Source organism: Rhinopithecus roxellana, chromosome 2 (assembly GCF_007565055.1).
Source record: "Rhinopithecus roxellana isolate Shanxi Qingling chromosome 2, ASM756505v1, whole genome shotgun sequence".
NCBI lineage: Eukaryota > Metazoa > Chordata > Mammalia > Primates > Cercopithecidae > Rhinopithecus > Rhinopithecus roxellana.
The window spans coordinates 185583069-185595141 of NC_044550.1; the positions used below are offsets into that span (position 1 = coordinate 185583069).

The 12073-nt window shown below is 39.4% G+C and overlaps 1 protein-coding gene and 1 pseudogene across 3 annotated transcripts in view; both read left to right on the forward strand.

Moving 5' to 3' along the window:
* Window positions 1-1514: 1514 nt before the first annotated feature.
* LOC104668690 (UDP-glucuronosyltransferase 2A1) overlaps window positions 1515-12073 on the forward strand; it is a 68528-nt gene continuing 57969 nt past the window's right edge. For all 3 annotated transcript variants that reach the window (XM_030925106.1, XM_030925094.1, XM_010371447.2), the window contains exons 1-2: window positions 1515-1765; window positions 5657-5726. The gene's annotated coding sequence lies outside the window, so the exon portion shown is untranslated. The remainder of the gene's footprint in view (window positions 1766-5656; window positions 5727-12073) is intronic.
* LOC104668689 lies at window positions 6256-7448 on the forward strand (annotated as a pseudogene).

Below are 12073 nucleotides of genomic sequence, written 5' to 3' on the forward strand. Positions count from 1 at the left end.
TTGGTTTTCTGGTTCCTTCTCATTTGTGTATACTAAGTCACAGGGAAGGTCTAGGGCTGAAGGTTGTTGTTCAGATTTTTTTTTTTTTTTTTTTTTTTTTTTGGTCCTATGGGGTGATCTCATGATGTAGTACTCTCCCCCTTTTCCTGTAGATGTGACTTCATGTGAGCCCAATTGCAATGATTATTGTCTCTCTTCTGGGTCTAGCCACCCCATGAGTCTACCCAGCTCTGGGCTGGTACTGGGGGTTGTCTGCACAGAATCCTGTGATGTGAACCATCTATGAGTTTCTCAGCTGTGGATACCAGCACCTGTTCCATTGGAGGTGGCAGAAGGTGCAATGGACTCTGTGAGGGTCCTAGCTTTGGTGGTTTAATTATCTGTTTTTGTGCTGCTTGGCCTCCTGCCAGGAGATGGCACTTTCCAGAAAGCACAGCTGTAGTAGTGTGGAGAGATACCCACAGTGGATGGGACCCCAGAACTCCCAAGGTTAAATGTCCTTTTTTTTCTTCTACCAGGGTGGATAGGGAAGGCCCATCAGATGGGGGTGTTATAGGCCTGTGTGAGCTCAGAGTATCCTTGGGCAGGTCTTGCTGTGACTGCTGTTGGAGATGGGAGTGAGACTCCCAGGTCACTGGAGTTGTGTACTTAGTAAAGAGGTGACAACGTGCTAGCAGCCTTTGCTTGCTCTTGGTGCCTCCTTGGCCTTGGTGTCTGCTCTGGCTGCACTGGAAGAGCCCTTCAGCCCGCTGCTGTGCTGTGGGCACCCCTTTCTGGGGCTGGCAGAGGCTGGAGCCAGCTCCCTCTGCTTGCAGGGAGGTGTGGAGGGAGAGGCATGGGCAGGAGCAGGGCTGCCGGTGATCGCGGGCAGTGCAGGGTCTGGATGGGCATAGGCTTGCTGGGCTCCACACTCAGCACAGCAGTTCCGTGCTTGTGGGGCTTGATCGGGGGGCACAGGCTTTCTCTGGGCTGCTGGAGTGCCCAGGCTAGGTGCTGCAAAGTCCCACAGTGAATGCCATTGAGAGGTGAAGCTGGATGGTTTTCTGGGTTGGGTGGGGACCTGGAGAACTTTTCTGTCTAGCTAAAGGTTTGTAAATGCACCAATCAGCACTCTGTGCCTAGCTAAAGGTTTGGAAATGCACCAATCAGTGCTCTGTCAAAATGGACCAATCAGCTCTCTGTAAAATGGACCAATCAGCTCTCTGTAAAATGGACCAATCAACTCTCTGTAAACTGGACCAATAAACATGATGTGGGTGGGGCCAGATAAGGGAATGAAAGCAGGCCACTCAAGCCAGCAGTGGCAAACTGCTTGGGTCCCCTTCCACACTGTGGAAGCTTTGTTCTTTTGCACTTCACAATAAATCTTGCTGCTGCTCACTCTTTGGATCCTTACGACCTTTAAGAGCTGTAACACTCAATGCAAAGGTCTGTAGCTTCACTCCTGAAGCCAGCGAGACCATGAATGAACCCACCATAAGGAATGAACAACTCCAGATGCGGGGCGTTTAAGAGCTGTAACACGCACCCTGAACGTCTGCAGCTTCACTCCTGAAGTCAGTGAAACCACAAACCCACCAGAAGGAAGAAACTCCGGACACATCTGAACATCAGAAGGAACAAACTCTGGACACACCATCCTTAAGAACTATAATACCGTGAGGGTCGGCAGCTTCATTCTTGAAGTCAGCCAGACCAAGAACCCACCAATTCCAGACACACTGGGAGGATATGGCTGCCTCTGCTGAGTCATGCAGGTTGTCAGGTAAGTGAGGGAAAGCCAGCAGTCACAGGCCTTACTCAGCTCTCATGCAAACTGAAGGGCCAGTCTAACTTCCACCATGTCCCCCTCAACAACTTGGAGTCTGTTTCCAGGTGGAGGGTGAGACCCACTTGAAAACTTGCCTGAGGCTTTCCACCTCCCAGCTGCCAAAGAAAAGGGCTTTAGTTTTGCCCCCTGTCTGTGAAGTCTGCATGCTGGATTCATGCCCTCCTCCAAGTACTGGCCAGGAGGCTTCACGCCCCATTCAAATTGTTACAAAGTTCAGGTAGAGAATTCCTTCTGCCTGTGGTATTTACCCCCTACTTCTCTGGTCAACCTCCTAGTGGATCCCTGTGGTGCCAGGCAGGTACGGGCTGCTTGGGGGACCCAGCGAGCTCCCAGGGCCTTTCTGCTATTTCTCCTACCACTGTATTTTGCTTGACTCAGCTCTCTAACTTGACTCAGCTCCAGGTAAAGTCAAAAACTTCCCTGACAAGCAGACATTCAGATTCTCTAGTGAGGGTGTGTGTTCAGAAGAGAAAGGTCTCCCTTTACAATTTCTGCATTTGGGACAGCCACAGTATTTATGGTGTCTCCTGGGACCTGAAGAAACAGTCTGCTTCCATCATAGGATCTGTGGGTCCTCTCAGGATTACTGGTTTGCTCTTGCAGTAGATCTTGAGCTAAAATTCACAGTGCAAACCTCTGTCTCCTGCTATGTCTGGAAGTGCAATCTAGTCCTGCTTCCCATCTTCCACGATGCCTCAGTCATCACAAATGATCTTTTAATAACACTATGACTAAGCATGCATACTCTGTAGTCAGATCGTATACATTTAAGTAATGCTTGTGACATTAAGTTTCTGAGTGATACTGGGCAAGTTGCATAAGCTTTCTATGCCTTAGCATTTTCATCTGAAAATGGGAAAAAATAATATTACCTACCTCAGAAAGTTGTTGTAAGAATTAATGTACATAGAATTCTCAAAATAGCACATGGAACATTGTGAGTGCACCATAAATGTGAAATTACAAAATAATCTGAAAATGAAATGAGATAAAAATTTATATTGAAGTAACAAGTATAAAATTAATCACAAGAAGAGAATCATTCACAAGAATGTAAAATCTGAGAAGCCATTTAAGAATGTATTGTGTGGTAAGCTGTTTGCCATATGGCCTTCAAAATTCTCCCACTATGACCCTAGGCTTGGCCAGGTCACTTGTTTGATCTAATAGAACTCTACAGAAGTAAACTATGACTTCAAGGTGTAATCCTTAAGAAACCTTGCAAGTATTATCCTCACTTTTTTGGGACAATGCCAGGGTGCAGCTAGATGGAGTTTCTTTACATGAGAGTCTAAGAACATTGTTTCAAGAGAGTGAAGGCAAGAGTCTACATCCAAAACTCAAGTGAAGCCACCTTAGACAATCTAAGTGGAGTGCGTTAGGGTTCTCCAGAGAAAGAGAACCAACAGGATGTGTGTGTGACTGTGTGTGTGTGTGTGTGTGTGTGTATGTATGTAGAGAGAGAGAGATACGTACATTTATTTTAAGGAAATGCTTCATACAATTGTGGAAGCTTGATAAGTCCAAAATCTGCAAGGTAGACCAGCAGGCTTGAGACTCAGGGAAGAATTGCAATTTGAATCCAACAGCAGTCTGCTGGCAGAATTACTTCTTACTTAGGTGTGATGCCAATTATTGTCTATTAAGGCCTTCTACCAACTGGATGAGGCCCACCCACATTGTGAAAAATAATCCAGTAAAATATTATCTCATTCCTAAAACACCTAGACAGAAATATTTAGAATGATGTTCGACCAAATATCTGGGCACTATGATCCAGCCAAGTTGGTACAAAAATTAGCCATCACATAGAGCCCCCAGGATGACTTTTGCTGCATGAGGTGTATACAGAGAAATCAGTAGAACTGTCCAACTCAGCCCAGCACAAACTTCTCACCCAAAAAATTGGTAGCAAATAAAATGATTGTTGGTTAAAGCTATTAAATTTGAAGGAACTTTTTTTGCAGCAATAAACAACTGATACACATAGGAAACATAACTCAGAAATTAAAATGAAAAGAAAATATTTGACATGAATTTTTCAAAATACTTTTTAAACATTGATACAAATTATTGTCATACATGATATGAAATATTGCTGTTTTACAAAGAAGTTTATTGGTTAACCTTGAAGTTGATAACAGTTTATCCAGTATTTCTCATTAATTATAAGTGGTGAAAATTGCTGTCATTGAATTGAGTAAAATGAGTCATTTCCAAGAAAAGCTTCACCAATTTAAACTATTTTCTTGTTACAGAGTTAGTCAGGTCTTTACCTGTCAGTCTTCATGGGAGGGTGAGTAGAATAACAGTGATCTTTTACACCTAGAAATGTATTGGAATCATAGGAAGTCTTCAGGTCTACTGTGTCCAGTGTTCATTACAAATTTTCCTTATTTTGAGTCTCTCTTTTGTCAAGTTGGGAATCACGCTGTTCAATATTTTCAGTTACTGGCTTTTCTCATTCTGTCCTAGATAGAAATTTAACCACTTGTAGCAAGTAAAAATCTTGGACAAGCAAACAACAAAAAAAAACTTTTATATTACAGTAAATATATTTGATATGAATTTTACAGTACAGAGAACCAAACAGAATTTTTTTAAATAGCTATCAATTATTTGGCTTAAAAGGAATGTGTGTGTGTGTGTGTGTGCATGCGTGTGTGTGTATGTGTTTGTGATTGGGATTATAAAAAGACAATAAATAGAGTATGATCAAACAGATTTGAGTGAAAACTATGGTAATCAAAAAAATTAACACACATGCTGTGTTACAAGTGTGAAGGCAAAAGATACATTACTATAAGTGAAAAGACTCAGAAAAGTTTCCATTTGAGGGCTCATGTTGAAATATTTGCATGAAGACTCATTTTATTTAGCTGAGAAGTTAATTATTTTAGCTGTTCAAAATGGAGAAATCATTATATGAAGTACACACATTACTTCTCTTTTATCAAGATTGAACTTGCACTCCATAAACTGATGAATATTTGTAGTCAGATGCATGCAATCCAAGCTAATTTGAACTTAAAGACTTGTGTGGGGCCTCCACTGTTCTCCTTTATTTCCTCTTTAATGTTATCATACAAAGTGTGTCTCTGTGGGACCATGCCATACTTATTAGCTGTATGAAATTTATTTCCACATTTCCATAAGTTTGTTTATCAGCAAAAACAACAAATGGTGACGTTCTATCTCAGTAATTAGTTGTTACTAAATATGACATATTTAGGACACTATGCCAAAAAAAATACTAAGTTATTTTTTGCTACTTCAAAATATTTGCACAAAGAAAGAGCAGTAATTTTCTTCCCCAAGGATGGTGCATAATGAAGGTGTGCAATTTTAAAAAAAGTTATTTCATGATCTACATTACTATCTTCTTTATGGCAAAGATCAATTAAACCACCCACTTTCATCATCATGAATCAGGAAAATAAATATATAAATAAATAAAAATAAAGACATTTTAATTTTCTTAAATTTCTTTTCATAATAATAATAAAAATAATTGTTTCATGCGTTTGAGGGACATTAAATGCTCATACTTATTCATAACAATCTCAAGATTACTAATTATTGTCAATCTTATTTTAGATATATCCTGACATACTTGGTTAGTGGGGGTGGGGGCAGAGATCATGAGAGTAAATGCAAAATTCAGCGCAAATAGTTGCTAGGGAACCAATAGAAGGTTACACCTTTGACAAAAGGTTAATCTGCTTCACAGTGTAGTGGGTGGAAAACGTTAAGTATAAACGACTTTACGTAATCTTTATTCCATTTAAGATCATATTACTGATTATATTATTCTTATTCACCTAGGATTTATTTACATTCAGCTTCTTCCTTAATGTCAAACGAGTGCTGTTAAAGTTCCTTCAGGAAACTTCAGGTAAGAAACTAGAAAACTTCATGATAATCAATATAAAATGTATATTTAAATTTATTTTCCATTTTCTTCTTAAAGAAATATCAATCATTGAAAGGTTGGTTTAGCTTTTGGTTTGTTTCATTGCTTACCCATGAAAGCGTTATTAGTTCTAATTTATAATTTGAGGGATTTTTCTCCCAGATTTTATACTTCAAAATAATTTTACAGATATTGAGGGAACTGTATGGACAGAGCAGTAAGTTGAGAGTTTTGTCTAAGTGTGAACTCACAGTCCTCTTTAGGGGTTCTTCTCATGCCTCTTGTTCCTACCAGTGGAGAGTTGTTTGATCCTTCATTAGATGACACATAAAGTAACAAATAAGAAACTTTATACTGACATATGGTGAAGACAAGGATAATGTAGACAAGTGACCACTGTGGTCTTTAAGACAACACATGAGGGGGCGACCTGTGGGCTGCAAGGAGGAGCCTTGCCTAACTTTCAGGCAGGGCAGTGCAGACGGCGGCAGGAGAAGCTTTCGTGAGCAGGATGAATGCAGGCTCAGATCCTGTGGTCATTGTCTCGGCTGCGCGGACCATCATAGGTTCCTTCAATGGTGCCTTAGCTACTGTTCCTGTCCAGGACCTGGGCTCCACTGTCATCAAAGAAGTCTTGAAGAGGGCCATTGTGGTTCCTGAAGATGTGTGTGAAGTCATCTTTGGACATGTTTTGGCAGCAGGCTGTGGGCAGAATCCTGTTAGACAAGCCAGTGTGAGTGCAGGAATTCCTTACTCTGTTCCAGCATGGAGCTGCCAGATGATCTGTCGGTCAGGTCTAAAAGCTGTGTGCCTTGCAGCCCAGTCAATAGGGATAGGAGACTCCAGCACTGTGGTTGTAGGAGGCATGGAAAATATGAGCAAGGCTCCTCACTTGGCTCACTTGAGAACAGGAATAAAGATAGGTGAGATGCTGCTGACTGACAGTATACTCTGTGATGGTCTTACAGATGCATTTTACAAATGTCATATGGGTATTACAGCTGAAAACATAGCCAAAAAATGGCAAGTGATTAGAGAAGATCAGGACGAGGTTGCAGTCTGTCCCAGAATAGGACAGAGAATACACAGAAAGCTAGCCATTTTGACAGAGAGATTGTACCAGTTTTGGTGTCATCTAGAAAAGGTCTTATTGAAGTTAAAACAAATGAGTTTCCTCACCATGGGAGCAACATAGAAGCCATGTCCAAGCTAAAGCCTTACTTTCTTAGCGATGGAACGGGAACCATCACCCCAGCCAATGCTTCAGGAATAAATGATGGTGCTGCAGCTGTGGTTCTTATGAAGAAGTCAGAAGCTGATAAACATGGGCTTACACCTTTAGTACGGATAGTTTCCTGGTCCCAAGTGGGTGTGGAGCCTTCCATTATGGGAATAAGACCAATTCCAGCCACTAAGCAAGCTGTTACAAAAGCAGGTTGGTCACTGGAGGATGTTGATATATTTGGAATCAATGAAGCCTTTGCAGCCCTCTCTGTTGTCATAGTTAAAGAACTTGGATTAAACCCAGAGAAGGTCAACACTGAAGGAGGGGCTATAGCCGTGGGCCACCCTCTTGGAGCATCTGGCTGTTGAATTCTTGTGACCCTGTTACACACACTGAAGAGAACGGGAGGAAGTTGTGGTGTTGCGGCCCTGTGCATTGGGAGTGGGATGGGAATAGCAATGTGTGTTCAGAGAGGATGAATTGCTTAAACTTTGAACAACCTCAATTTCTTTTTAAACTAATAAAGTACTAGGTTGTTATATGTGAAATCAGAGGACCAAAACACAGATGGAAACCATTTCCTACATCACAAAAACCCAAGTTTACAACTTGTTTTACTTTAATGTGTAATACTTAACTCAAGGTACAAGACAATTGCATTTAACATTGTTATAAATAAAAGAGACATCAGATCAATAATAAAATAAAAGACAACACATGAATAACCGGATGTAAGAGGTCATCCTCAGTGGGAATTTTATTTTCTTAATATTAATAGATTTTTAAATATTTATTTTAAAATCTACTTTAAATATAAGTTTTATGCTATACATCAAGTAAGTTTTATGCCAAATTAATTTTATTTATTAAAAAAAGAAAAACGATGGCCGGGCACGGTGGCTCACGCCTATGTAATCCCAGCACTTTGAGAGGTGGATCACCTGTGGTCAGAAGTTCAAGACCAGGTGAAACCTGTCTCTACTACATATACAAAAATTAGCCAGGCATGATGGTGGTCGCCTGTAATCCCAGCTACTCAGGAGGCTGAGGCAGGAGAATAGCTCAAACCCGGGAGGCGGAGGTTGCAGTGAGCCGAGATCATGCCCTTGCACTCCATCGTGGACAACAGGAGTGAAACTTTGTCTCAAAAAAAAAAAAAAAAAAAAAAAAAAGACATAAAGTTTTTCTAAAGAAAATACTTCTGTAAAAGTAATAACCAAGTAATAACCAATTGTGTTAATATTAATGACATGCTTACTCCTTTTGGGTGCAACTGTTAACCAGTAGAAGGCATGTGAGTTATCAGTGGCGAATCTTTACATGTCTGCAGCAACTTCAATTCTTGCCTCCTCAGAAGAAAGAATTTGACTGAGGGGCATAAGGAAGAGAAGATGAGACTGACACGAGTCTTGGAAGAGACTCAAGTGGGCACCTGAAGTGCCCCGTTTAACCTTGATCCTAGGACTTTATAGGCTCGCCTCTTTTCCATGATTCTTCCTTTAGGGTCGGCTGCCCACATGTACAGTGTCCTTCTTACCCTTAGGAAGTGAGCATGTACAGTCTGTTTAGGAAGCTGTATATATGCTCATCTGAGGCTTTCTTCCCTTTTTTGGTAAAGTGTCCCTAGATGGTTGCACTTCAACATTTTGCCTCTTAATGCACGTGCCCAGGAAGTCACTCCTCTCTGGCATCTGCATTCAATTAATGCTTTAATGTTAACAGCTGTGGATCATAGAGAGATTGTCTCTCCCAGGCACTGGCTGCAAAATTCTCATTTTTAGGGAGGCAGTGTGATAATCATCAAACTGTCACCTGACATTCCTAATGCTTATCTAATTACCTGTAACACAATTAAGCAAAGTATATATTTTATTATCATTATCTAAGATGAAAATATTTGAGTATGCTGGCTGGGCGCGGTGGCTCAAGCCTGTAATCCCAGCACTTTGGGAGGCCGAGGCGGGCGGATCACGAGGTCAGGAGATCGAGACCATCCTGGCTAACACGGTGAAACCCCGTCTCTACTAAAAAAATACAAAAAACTAGCGGGGCGAGGTGGCGGGCGCCTGTAGTCCCAGCTACTCGGGAGGCTGAGGCAGGAGAATGGCGTAAACCCGGGAGGCGGAGTTTGCAGTGAGCTGAGATCCGGCCACTGCACTCCAGCCTGGGTGACAGAGCGAGACTCCTTCTCAAAAAAAAAAAAAAAAAAAAAAAAATATTTGAGTATGCTAACTTCTTCTGAAATATGTTAGTTTTTTTCTCTGAACTCATGAGCGTTCACAAATATTGTAATCATATTACACTTAGTTTATTTTTATTTTTAATTTTTATGTGTACATAGTATATATATGTATATTTTATGACATATTTGTGATGTTTTGATACAGGGATAAAATGTATTTCTTTCAAAATTTTTCTGGCAAGGGCAGATTAGCTTTTCAGTGATTTTAAGATCAGAATAATTACAAACACAAATTCAGACCCACATTTTAGGCAAAATCTTTCTATTTAACAACCTCTTTATGCCTTTTGTTGTCAATATAACTTCATTTAGTTTTCTATTAAATTTGAAAACACAAATCAATCTAAAATTTAACCTGACTAGTGTGAGAAATTTTTTAATAGTGATCATATTTCTGGCTATTCATGCTGTATTAGCACATCACATGTATCACATGCATTTATGCATCTATTATGTAGTCCACAAAAATTAAAATAGAAAACATTTGAAAACACTAAAGTTCATCAGTGGCATAACACCAATTGCTTTTGTGCACACTGCTTGTCATGCACATCCAGGTACCTTGTACTTCAACACAAGTATCAAATATCATACCTTTCATGAAGACTTTCCTATCCTCCACCCTACCCTTAATCCCCGCAAAAAGCTGTAAGTAATCTCTACGGATCTCTGAAAACACTATACCTATGTCATTTCATATGAAGGCCCTTGTTAATTTCTCTAGGGAAGAGAAGAGAAGGGATTACCTGAAAAAGATAATACATTTTAAACATCACTTTTACTCCAGGTAATATACTTGAGGCTTAATAAATACAATTGTATCTATTTAAATATATAGTTTTCTTATATGTTGTATTATTACATAATTTATGGTATTTATTGTATATTCATTTTTAGTATATTAACAAATATGTTTATTTTATTTTATTTATATTCTCAAACTCAAGTTATTTTTAATTTTCATTTTGTATATGAGAAAATTTGGTCTAATAAATGTTAAACAGCATAATGTTAAGCTAGGATTCTTTGGCCTAGTTTATTCTAAAATCTAAATTATGTTTATAATATCTTGCTTACTATAATGTATTACAGTGATTTTTTGTCACAGATATGTATGCATTTTTCTTATCTTTCACTGATAGACTATAAAAGTAATATGAGAAAGATCTCTTGGCTTCCTCTTCTACCTAGTAGGTACTGCTGTGTGTGAATAATAGGTACCCAATAAACACATAGTGAAGCAGCTTAAGGTCACTGGAGCAGTCTCCCTGTCTGAGGTATTACCCAGAGGTCTTTGTCTTAGGACCAAGAAAATTAAGGTGCATGGACATCAAGGGTGAGGTTGGAGTGAAAGTCTAGTAAGTGAAAGGGGAAAGTTCTCCACAGCAGAGAGGGGGACCGAGAGGATTGCCATTTCTCAGTTGAATGCAAAGACTTTTATAAGCAAGCCAATGGGGTGGGGTGTTTTTTATTTGCAAAGGTGCGAATTTCTCACAACTCCACCCACTCCCTCTTGTGTGCATGCAGGCCCTGAGTTATTCCATATTATCCTGTTTCCTTACTGTGCATGTATCAGGAGATGGAATTTTCCATTGCAGACATCTCTGGTTCTGTGTAACTAATCTTATCTGTGCACATGCAGGCATGTCTTAGGCAAGCTTCCCTGTGTAAGTTCTCTTATTTGAAGAGGATAGGAACGAAAAAGAAAAGGAACATGCTCACTGAAGCCCACAGTGTGTATATGTATATGTCTTTTGCTGGTTACAAAAGACAAGGGTCTTTTATGGTCTACCTTGCCTCTTTATCTGTGCTTGAAGATTGTGCAGCTTCAGGCTGCCCTTTTGTTAGAAAGAATTTTACCAAAGGACCTTGTTCTAACTATCTGCCTAACTGGTTTCTTGATTTCTCCTCTCTCAATAGTACTTGAATAAAATACCATATTTACTTATCTAAAACTGAATCTGATTCCCAGCCAATAAATAAAATGAAGAAAATAACATCAGTGAATCATGACATCCTAGTGAATCATGACAATTATTTTAAAGTTTCTTGCCAAGTCACTATGAACCAGGCTGACACCAGGAAGGCAAAAATTTTGTGCACACCATAACATCTTCTGCAGAGAGCCTAGAATGGAAATACATTCAAGGAATTTTATGATCACTCTGTTAAACTTTGAACAGTACTTTATAAAAGTAATTGTTTGAATGAAACAGTTGATGTTTTCATACAGATTATTTTTGGTGATGAGAGAGCTTAGAAGAGATGATTTTATGATATCACTAAGAATATATCATTTATAATTTCAGAAGATTTATTAACACAAAAAAGATCACTCTGCTTATTCACAGGCACATGCATACAGACATAATATTTTCACAGAGATTGCTTTACTTAAATTACTTGATCCGATATTATCCAATGTGTGTTACACAATTTTGTATTGTGTTATCTTGCTTTTAGAAGGCTGCTATTCATATGGATTCCTTAGTTGGTAAGGGGACATGATACATTTTGATGGGGCAGTCTATCCCAGTGGTTAATACAATAGGCTGTGGGAGTTAGAGATCCTTAAGACTGCTACCATTAGTTCCCATCTTTTATTTATTCTTATTTTAGGGGTTCAAGTGCAGTTGTGCTGTCTGGGTACATTGTGTAGTGGTGAAATCTGAACTTTTAGTGTACCCATCACCCAAGTAGTGTACACTGTATTTCCATTGTACCCAATAAGTAGTATTTTCTTATTTTGCTTTAGGAACATGGCAAGTTATTCAATCTCTTTGGGCAGTGGTTTCTTTTTCTTTGATGTGGGAATAATTATAAAAGATCCATAATTGGATCTTTTTTAAAATAAGCAAGAAA